Source organism: Myxine glutinosa, chromosome 13, assembly GCF_964187855.1.
Source record: "Myxine glutinosa chromosome 13, kmMyxGlut1.1, whole genome shotgun sequence".
NCBI classification, from domain to species: domain Eukaryota; kingdom Metazoa; phylum Chordata; class Myxini; order Myxiniformes; family Myxinidae; genus Myxine; species Myxine glutinosa.
In genome coordinates, this window is record NC_136273.1 from 2411508 (window position 1) to 2420990 (window position 9483).

Consider the following 9483-nt stretch of genomic DNA (forward strand, 5'->3'; position numbering starts at 1 on the left):
TTCTCCCCCTGCATCCCAATCCTTCTCTTCTCCCCTTGCCTCCCAACCCTTCTCTTCTCCCCCTGCATCCCGACCCTTCTCTTCTCCCCCTGCATCCCGACCCTTCTCTTCTCCCCCTGCATCCTGATCCTTGTCTTCTCCCCCTGCATCCCGACCCTTCTCTTCTCCCCTTGCCTCCCAACCCTTCTCTTCTCCCCCTGCATCCCAATCCTTCTCTTCTCCCCTTGCCTCCCAACCCTTCTCTTCTCCCCCTGCATCCCGACCCTTCTCTTCTCCCCCTGCATCCCGACCCTTCTCTTCTCCCCCTGCATCCTGATCCTTGTCTTCTCCCCCTGCATCCCGACCCTTCTCTTCTCCCCTTGCCTCCCAACCCTTCTCTTCTCCCCCTGCATCCCAATCCTTCTCTTCTCCCCTTGCCTCGCAACCCTTCTCTTCTCCCCCTGCATCCTGATCCTTCTCTTCTCCCCCTGCATCCCGATCCTTCTCTTCTCCCCCTGCATCCCGATCCTTCTCTTCTCCCCCTGCATCCCGATCCTTCTCTTCTCCCCCTGCATCCTGATCCTTCTCTTCTCCCCCTGCATCCCGATCCTTCTCTTCTCCCCCTGCATCCCGACCCTTCTCTTCTCCCCATGCATCCCGATCGTTCTCTTCTCCCCTGCATCCCGACCCTTCTCTTCTCCCCCTGCATCCCAATCCTTCTCTTCTCCCCTTGCCTCCCAACCCTTCTCTTCTCCCCCTGCATCCTGATCCTTGTCTTCTCCCCCTGCATCCCGACCCTTCTCTTCTCCCCATGCCTCCCAACCCTTCTCTTCTCCCCTTGCCTCTGTCGAGGAAGTGTTGTGAGACTCAAGACTCCAATGATGTCACAGGTTTACAAAAGATCACAACTTTATTAACTGGTTGTTCACTTCATTCCAATACCAAATAACTACCGTTTAACTCAATGGACCAGGTAACTCTATCCGCATAGTCCCTCTTTCGTGGCTGATGTCTTCTCTGCAGCGCCGTACTCGTGGTACGCGTTCATTCCGTCGGGCAGGGCTTCTGAGGATGAGTGCTCCCGAGTCAAGGAGATGTTCACTCTTTTATGGGCACCGCAGTATTAATCCTTCCTCCGCTAATCCTAATCCGTTCTCCGCAAACGTTACTCGGTCGCCTCACTGGCACCAGCTCGCTCCCCTCCTGCTGCGAGTTCCATTTACCAAACAATAGGGGGGTGCTCCAGCCTGGGGCTGTGACCAGGTGGACAAGAGATTACCATGTTCGTGCACATTCCTGACATTCATTTACGAAATCGTCTATCTGCTTCGTTACCAGTCCCAATCAATGAGTTACCAGTCCCAATCAATGAGTTACATTTCCACAATTCCCTCATCTTTTTTGTTTTTGTTTATATTAACCATTAATCTAAACATCAATACAAGTATAAGTAAATAATCAATCACTGCAAGTAAACATCATTACAAGTATAAGTAAATAATCAATATCTACAAGTAAATATCAATACAAGTATTCAAACCATAACTTTGGTAATCAAATTCCCTTAGGCATACACCGTCATCCTGCAAGAATCACAAAACATTTCGTTGGTCATTGACTCCTTCCATATTGTTCAATCTATTGCATTTGCATCACAAATATCTTTTCAAAACAACACTTCACCATCACCAAGATACAACAATTTCACTTCATTTTCAAGTTTTGTAAAGCATCTGCACCATCTGGCAAAAAACGTTTGCCTCCACACAAATGTTGACTTTGTTTGAAAGGAAGGGCTGATCACTTGTGTTTGAATCCAGGTATGAAACATTTTCTCCTAATGTCTTCATAGCACCTGCACTACTTCGTGTAGGATTTCGCTGTTGTGGTAACATTGCGGAGTCATAGACTGACCCTGCTCTCCATGTAGCATTCTTGCCACTTTTTGCTGTAAACCATAGTAATTCCTGAACAAGGCCTTCACCCAGTTGTAGTCGACTTGCCTCCTCCCTCATTGTGAGTGGGCAGCAAGTATTGGTGTGACGTTGATTGGCCAGCAAGATGTGGAACAGGGATGCCGGATGCATCCACAATGATGTTGGGACCATGGTGTTCAGGTCATCCATGGTCCATACCAGGAGTGGCCCGCAGAATCGTGCACAGCTGTTGTGAAAAGGCACAGCCATTGGTTTGCAGCTCCATGCTGGCTCCCTGGAAGTTGGTGAAGTAATAACATATGTCCCCGCATTTCACAGAGGTTGCAGGTAAGGTGTCGTTGTCCTGCAACTTCTGATGTGATGAATGTTCCAAGCCTTCGAACAAGAGTAAGTGATCGCCTTTCTTTCATATGTTGCAGTGTGATCCAGGCAAATGGTCACATAAATTTCCTTGTTGAAGGTAAGCATCCATCTCCAAGTTACACGGGAGAATGTCTTCATCATTCTTTGAGAAAGAGGGTGTATGCCACGTTTAACTTCATTTTTTAGCCAAAAATTTTCTTTCTCGAACTTCTTCCCAATTCCGTTAGCACCCCTTTCAAATGTGATCTCGTCTTATCCTTATGCTCAGTCACATCTGAATCTGCTTTCCACACACACTGAATCAGATAGGGTACATCTTACCATGAAATCAGCATAATCATGTATATCTTCCGACAGTTTCACATTCAACAATTTGTTGTTTTTCCTTAACACAAAAAAAGTTATATTCATTTATATGCGTCACACAAATAATATTCAATCAGGTATGTATTTTATTACTAAACTAAGAATAGCATCCACAATTGCTTTCAGGTTAATATAGTTCAAAAATTAACTCATGCAGGTATTTTAGCACTACTCTAAGAAAATAAATTGTATATGATTACAATCACAAACGGGAATATCTAATTCCCAACAACAATTTTCCCAAACCAACAAATTAAGCATAATGTATTATTACCATAATTCCTCTCCACTTTTTCTTTTCCCTTTTTTTTTTTTTTTTTCTAACAGTGTGTCACTCGTGGTGATATGAGTTCACTGATATTGTAATTGACACAACTCATAACATTGTCGTTATGCCATTATCTTAATTCTACTGTATTCATTTGCAACATCACTTGATTTAATCTTTTAATCTCAGTATTTATGTCACCATAAAAGTCTTCCTTTTCTGGTTCCACATTTCTTTCCTCATTTGTCACTTCATGCGTTATCATCGTGTTGTTGGTTACCTTATTCAAACACACCGTCACTAAGGCTTTCAAGCAAGCCACCACTAAAACAATTGCCAATATAACTACTAAACCAACAAACAAATATTGGAGTATCTTAGCTACCACCCCTCCAAATGTGTTTCCCAACCATGCAAAGGCACCCCCTTTTATATAATCGTGGTATCTTGCTCCCTCTTGTCCCACCTGTAGCCATCTGTAAAACATGTGAGCTACCCCTTGTATATGTTCATACCTATAACATAATTATATGTCAATGACATTCAACATTGTATACCAAACTAACAAGCTTCCTAAAAGGTAAATAAAGAAAATCCCTTAATATGTAACATAAATCAGATTATTTGTCTTACCCTGATCCCCCTATCTCCCGGGGTCGAACTAAACCCCCTAATCATGAGTGTAGTTGTGATACATTATCCCTCATGTTGCGCTAATATCAGTAGATAATGGTATGTCATGTAGGCAAATAAATGTCACTATCTTCCCTAATTCAAGTAGGAATATTAAATGTTGAAATTGTAATGTTTATCAATGCAAGGGGTGTTAAAATGTAATTCAAATGAATGTATATCACGACTATCATTTATCCGCCACTGAATGTTCTGCTGGGCTGCTAGGTGCAGCCTCATTTTCTGTGGGATCGTCCACCTTAGCCCCATGTGCTTGCTTGCAATGAGAGGCATGAATCCAAGTTTCTATTTTGGGTCCATATTTGTTTCTATTCTTATCAATCTCCTATGGTTTATCAATTCGTTCCAAGATACCGCAACCAAAGGTTTTAACCAAAGCCCTACCAAACTATTTCCAATGTGAACAAAAAATGCCAGTGAAACAATGATTCGAGGAATTAACTTCAAGGGGTCAATAAATTTATTCTATAACCAGATCTAATTTTCCCATCCAATAGTTTGCCTTGCCACATGTCATATTATAACACTTTAATAAACCTTCGAAAAATGTTTCCCATCTCAACAAATTTCCTTTTTTACAAATAGCCATGTGTAACTTACGTATTTAACTACAATTTCCTCTCAATTTGTTTGGCCTAACTGGCCGCAAAAGTGGCTGCCAGCATGCAGTACCGTTCTTTATCTACCAAGGAAGTGCTCGTCCACACAAGACCTCTACCAAAATGTTGTTTGTAAAAACAAATCTGGGATTTCTGATTACATGGATGCACACTCTCAGGACATTTTCAGGCTGCTGTTAACAATCCACTACGATAAATTAATTCCTTTACCCACAATCAAATAATTAGTACAAATTGAGGATATTATCCCTATCACATTCTTTTATAGATTCATTATGTTGGATCTAATTTTTTTTCCAATAATTTTCCACTGCTGTGAGGAAGAACAATAGCTCTCATAAGTCTTAGTAATATCGTACTTAATTTGCCCAGCATCGAATAATTTATTTACTATCCTTTCTCATCTGTTAACCACTAATGTTTATTTTATTTTATTGTTGTGGTAAAATGTTGTTGTAAAAGGTTGTTGAAAAATATCACCCCTCCTCCCTCCGTTTGTGGTTGTATAAAGGTCAAAGGGCGTTCCCGTAGTTAGTCCATAAAACATACATGCAGGACACGATATATCTTTTTTGACAGTTATATCCTTATTATGTGTATTAGCGTAAGGCTGTGTCTTCCATTAATTGAAATACTCCATTGCACCAGTGAAAGAGAATAGACCCCCTTTCCTTCCCATCCCCAAAATCTCCATTTCATATTACATCCCCTCTCATCATTGCCGAGCCTCGATTGCCCATATTACCTCCCCTCCAATAACCGCCATTGACCACGAGGCTCGAGTCGGGGAAGAAAGGCGTGTCTCCACCTCGTCATAGAGGGGAGGAGTGAGCCAGCCCCACTCGACCAACCATGAGCCAGGGGTTTGGCTAGAGAGGGCGGAGGAAGAGCGATCGGGGAGGTTCGAAAAGGTTGAGGGGCGGGGGCCTATATAACCCAAGGCAGGGCGTGTCCAAAAGGAGATGCACTTTGAGTTGGTCTGAGTTGGTTGGGAGTCGGTTGTCAAGTGCAGAGTGGTGAAGAGTCAGTCAGTAGAGGTGGTGGTCAGGTGGTTGCGTTGGTTGCGGTGAGGAGTCGGTGGTAAAGAGTGAGGGACCAAGAAAGAGAGAGAAAGAGTCCTGAAGCAAGAGAGGAAGTTGTTGAACTGGGTGGGACTAAGCAAGAGAGGAAGTTGTTGGACTGGGTGGGACTAAGGAAGGAGAGAGAACCCGTCACACCAATCCCCCAAGCTCCGCATTGGCTCCACCAAGCGTTCAGCTCCACCAAGCTCCACGTTGGCTCCACCAAGCGTTCAGCTCCACCAAGCTCCGCGTTGGCTCCACCAAGCGTTCAGCTCCACCAAAGCTCCGCCAATCTCCGCGTTGGCTCCACCAAGCGTTCACCTCCAGCCATCCACCTCCTGCCATTCCTGCAATTCCCCGCGTGAGTCAGTGTCTTTTGTTTGTTCTGTCCTGGGAATAAATTAAGTCTGTAGGTAAGCTAATAATTTTCACTGTGTCACCTGCGTCTCATGTGCCTGTAAATAAACGTGACTGCTTTCTTTTTGCTTGTGTGTAAATAGTCAATAAATTCAGTAGTATTTCCAAACCTTTCTTTGCCTTCGTTTTCCTCTTTGCATTCGTCGTTTTTGTCTTTTCCCCTCATTGGGCAGCTACGGTGCGATACGGCCAAAGTTCGGGTGGAATCGGGTAAGTTTGTTAGGTCGCGGTCACCAACCGCTCGGTCTATAACATCAAACCGCGATCTGTAACAATTGGTGTCTGGGAGTGGGATTCGGGGCCCGAACCAAATTTTTAAAACATCTAGAAAAAAATTTTTGGTCAAAATTACGAGCTGCCGAAATTTGTTTTTTTAAAGCAAAACCCGAATTTTGAAATCGCGCCATGGCTGTTCAAGGCGACGGGATGCCGGTGGGAGAGATAGACGGGGTAGAATCGACCCAAGACCCCAGGGAAGAAGTGGGAAAAATGGTGGAGGAGAGTAAAGAAGGTGTGGTTGAGGAGGTATCAGGTGCACAAAATGGCGCTCTCGCGCACGTGGTTACAGCGGCACCAAATTTTGCCGCGCCCTTTGTACCAACGGTGGAAGACATGCAATTATTTATGGCTGAAATGGAAGCCCTTTTGAACCGGAACAGTGAGCGATTGGGAAACCAAATTGAAGAAATAACGAACGGAGTGAAGGCCGATATGGAGAGAATGGAGCAGAGGGACAGAGACCGCAGGTTGGGCGAAAGGGTCCCAGGGGTGCACGAGGAGGTAAAGCGGGTCGAAAAGCGCTGGTTGAGCGAAGCGGAGGAAAGCACGGGTACAATGACGGGGGTAGAAATCGCGACACGGGGTTTGGAAAAGCCGGCGACCGATGAGGTAGAGGGTGTTTTATTAAAGCCAACGGTCGTCGAGGTGAACAAAGAAATTATGGGTATAGTTGAAATTGGAGAGACCGGGGACTTAAAGTTAAAAGAGCAACAATCGGAGGAAGGAATGGAAATTGCTCAAAGTCTAAATGCACATCCTGATGATGTACTCGCTAATCCAAATGGAAGTTTGCAGGTTTTGGTGCAGGGAGGAAGAAGAACCCCGAAGGTGAGACGTGCTGTTGTGTATTGTGCGGGGAGATTTTGTAAGAAGATGTTTAGCGACAAAAGAATTTTCACGCGCTTGGGATCGAGGAAGCATCCGGGCGTTGGTGAAGGGTCCCGTGTGAGTGGAAATGGCACGCGTGGGAGGAAAAAGTGTGCGTCGGCGAGTGGGTGTGTTATAAAGTGTGGGAGTGAAACCGAGTGCGAGCGAGAATGCACGTCGGTGTGTACGGGGTGTGACACAGGGAGTGAGAGCAATACGGAGTGCACGCCCATGGTGAGTGTTACGGAGGACGTAACGGAGGAGAGGTGTGGACCGAAGTGTGCGCGAGAGGTGTGGTGTGTAACAGAGAGAGCGTTGGTGGAATGTACGGACGGCGTTGGAACGCCGGGTTTTGTGAGGGTGAAAGGGGTTGCGTATGCTTGTAAGCATGCAAGTAAAGCATCGACGGTAACCAGGTTAGTGGTTAGAGCGACGGATAGCCGATGCGAGCACTCGGTGCGAGGAGCCCTTTGTTGGATGCAGGGCCCGGCGCGGATCGAAGCTGCGTCGCTTCTCTTCGAAGCGTCGTTGCCGATTCGGGCTTGGCCCCGCCCCGCACGGTCGAGTCCGGGCCTTGTCGGGCGAGGCGACCGGTCCGGTTCGAGGGCGAGTGGGAGGAAGCGGAACGGTGCCCCCTCGTGGGGACGGGGCTCCGACCGGGGGAGATTGAGCCATCGGGCCCGGGACCGCAAGGTGCCGCGCCGAGATGGTGCGTGGAATCTCGGTCCAACCAAACCACCTCCCTTGAACCGAAAGCCGGACGGATTCAACCTGCAGGCGACCAAACCACCCGAATTCATTGCTCGGCTTTGCGAAACCGAGTTTAATGATGTCATGGCGCACCGAGAGGATGTAATAAGTAGACGGACGATGATGGTAGTGATTTGATACGAAATTTATAATAGTGGGTAGAATTGGCAGTAAATGGAAAATTTTTGAATTGGTTGGAATTTGGACGAGCAAAATTGATAGAGGGACCCCCGATGTGGTGGGATGGCAAATCCACCATCCCTCACAGGTGGGGGCAAATGCGCAATAGTTTATGGGGTGGCTATGACAACCGAGCCAGGGAGGGCTTGGGTAATTGTAGGGATCTAGCGAAGATGACATTAGGTAACGTTAAGTTTAGATAGTGACTGATACCTGTAGTGGGGACGCAGGTAGATTAGTATGGATGATAATGACGAGGGAGCGCAATAGTTTAAAGGGACGACTGGGAAGCGCAAGTTTCAGAGGGGAGTAGTTAGCTGAGATGATGCCGTGTGTGTGAAGATGGAACAGGTGTGATTGCACAGGTGTGCAACTGGACAGGTGTGTGGAGCAGTGTATGAGTAGGAGTGATAGTGATGTGTGTTGTGTTGACCAACTGGTCCAGGAAGAGGAGGAGGGTGCAGGTGGCACCAGGTAGGATTGCACAGGTGTGCAACGACAGGTGAATGAAAGACAGGTGTATGGAATAAATGGTATGGAGTATTGGAATGGATGGTCGTGGAGTGAGTATGGTGGAAATTGTGGAGTGGAGTGGATGGTGCGAAGGTGTGAATGGGGGAAGAGTGGACCCCCATCACGGATACCCGGGGCGGGTAGTGCAAGTGTTAGGTAGAGGGTATATGTAAATTGTGGTTGGATATTGGCATCTGTGGTGCGAGGTGAAAGAATGGTATTTGGATGGGTGCATTAGTGTCGTGGAAATGGCTGGGCGTGTAGCCTGTTAGTGTGTGTAGTTGGTTGGGCGCTCCACCACTGTGAGGATGTCGGCCAGGTGAGGCCGCAGGTGGGCTCTGGGAGCCGGTAGTAGTTGTTGTGGATGGGGCCCGAGGATCCGGAGGACGGACCCGGGTAGCCCAGTGCCAGAGGGCACCATGGGGTGACAGAGCCAGGAGGGGCTGTCCCCAGTTAGTTAGGTTAGGGTGAGGAGCTAGGTAAGCTCGGGTGGCAACTGCAGTGGTGGAGGTGTGCAGGTGGGTAGACCTGATGGGAGAGCTACACGTCGCGGCCCAGAAATTGTGCGAGGGCACCGGGAGATGAAACGGGGGAGTGAGACCCCAAATTGAGAAGCACCACAGTTTGGTCAATGGGAATTGGTTTTTAGAACCCGTAGTGTAAGTTGGCCAATGGATTGGCAGGGAGAGACCCCGGGTAGTGTAAAATGTGTTAATGTCATTTAGAAAGTAGTTAGGATGAAGTCTCCTCGCACCATCTGCATCCACTCACCTGAGGTGACAGGTACTCCGCACCATGCCATGTTTAATTATTTTTACTGTGCAAATGTTTGGATTGTGAGACGCATCATGACGTGGGTGTGACATTGTGCTTTGATGTTCCATCTCTTCCTCCTTATGAGGATTGATGATGAATTTGGTGATGGCAAATTTTGAAGTAGAGGGATTGTGGAGACGAATTTGGTATAGGGGAAATATGGGGAAGACGTGACAGTAGTGACGAATTTGTAAATGTGTAGATTTTTGTACATATGGGGTAAGGGTAGGGTAGGTGACAGGGGGGTGACGTACGGTAGGGACGAGCTTTCTCACTTCGCCCTCCGTACGCATTTCGCCTTGCATTGCCTTATTGATGTGTACCCTTGTGACCTTACCCCTCGCTCAATTGTCTTTCCCCTTTTGTCTCCCACA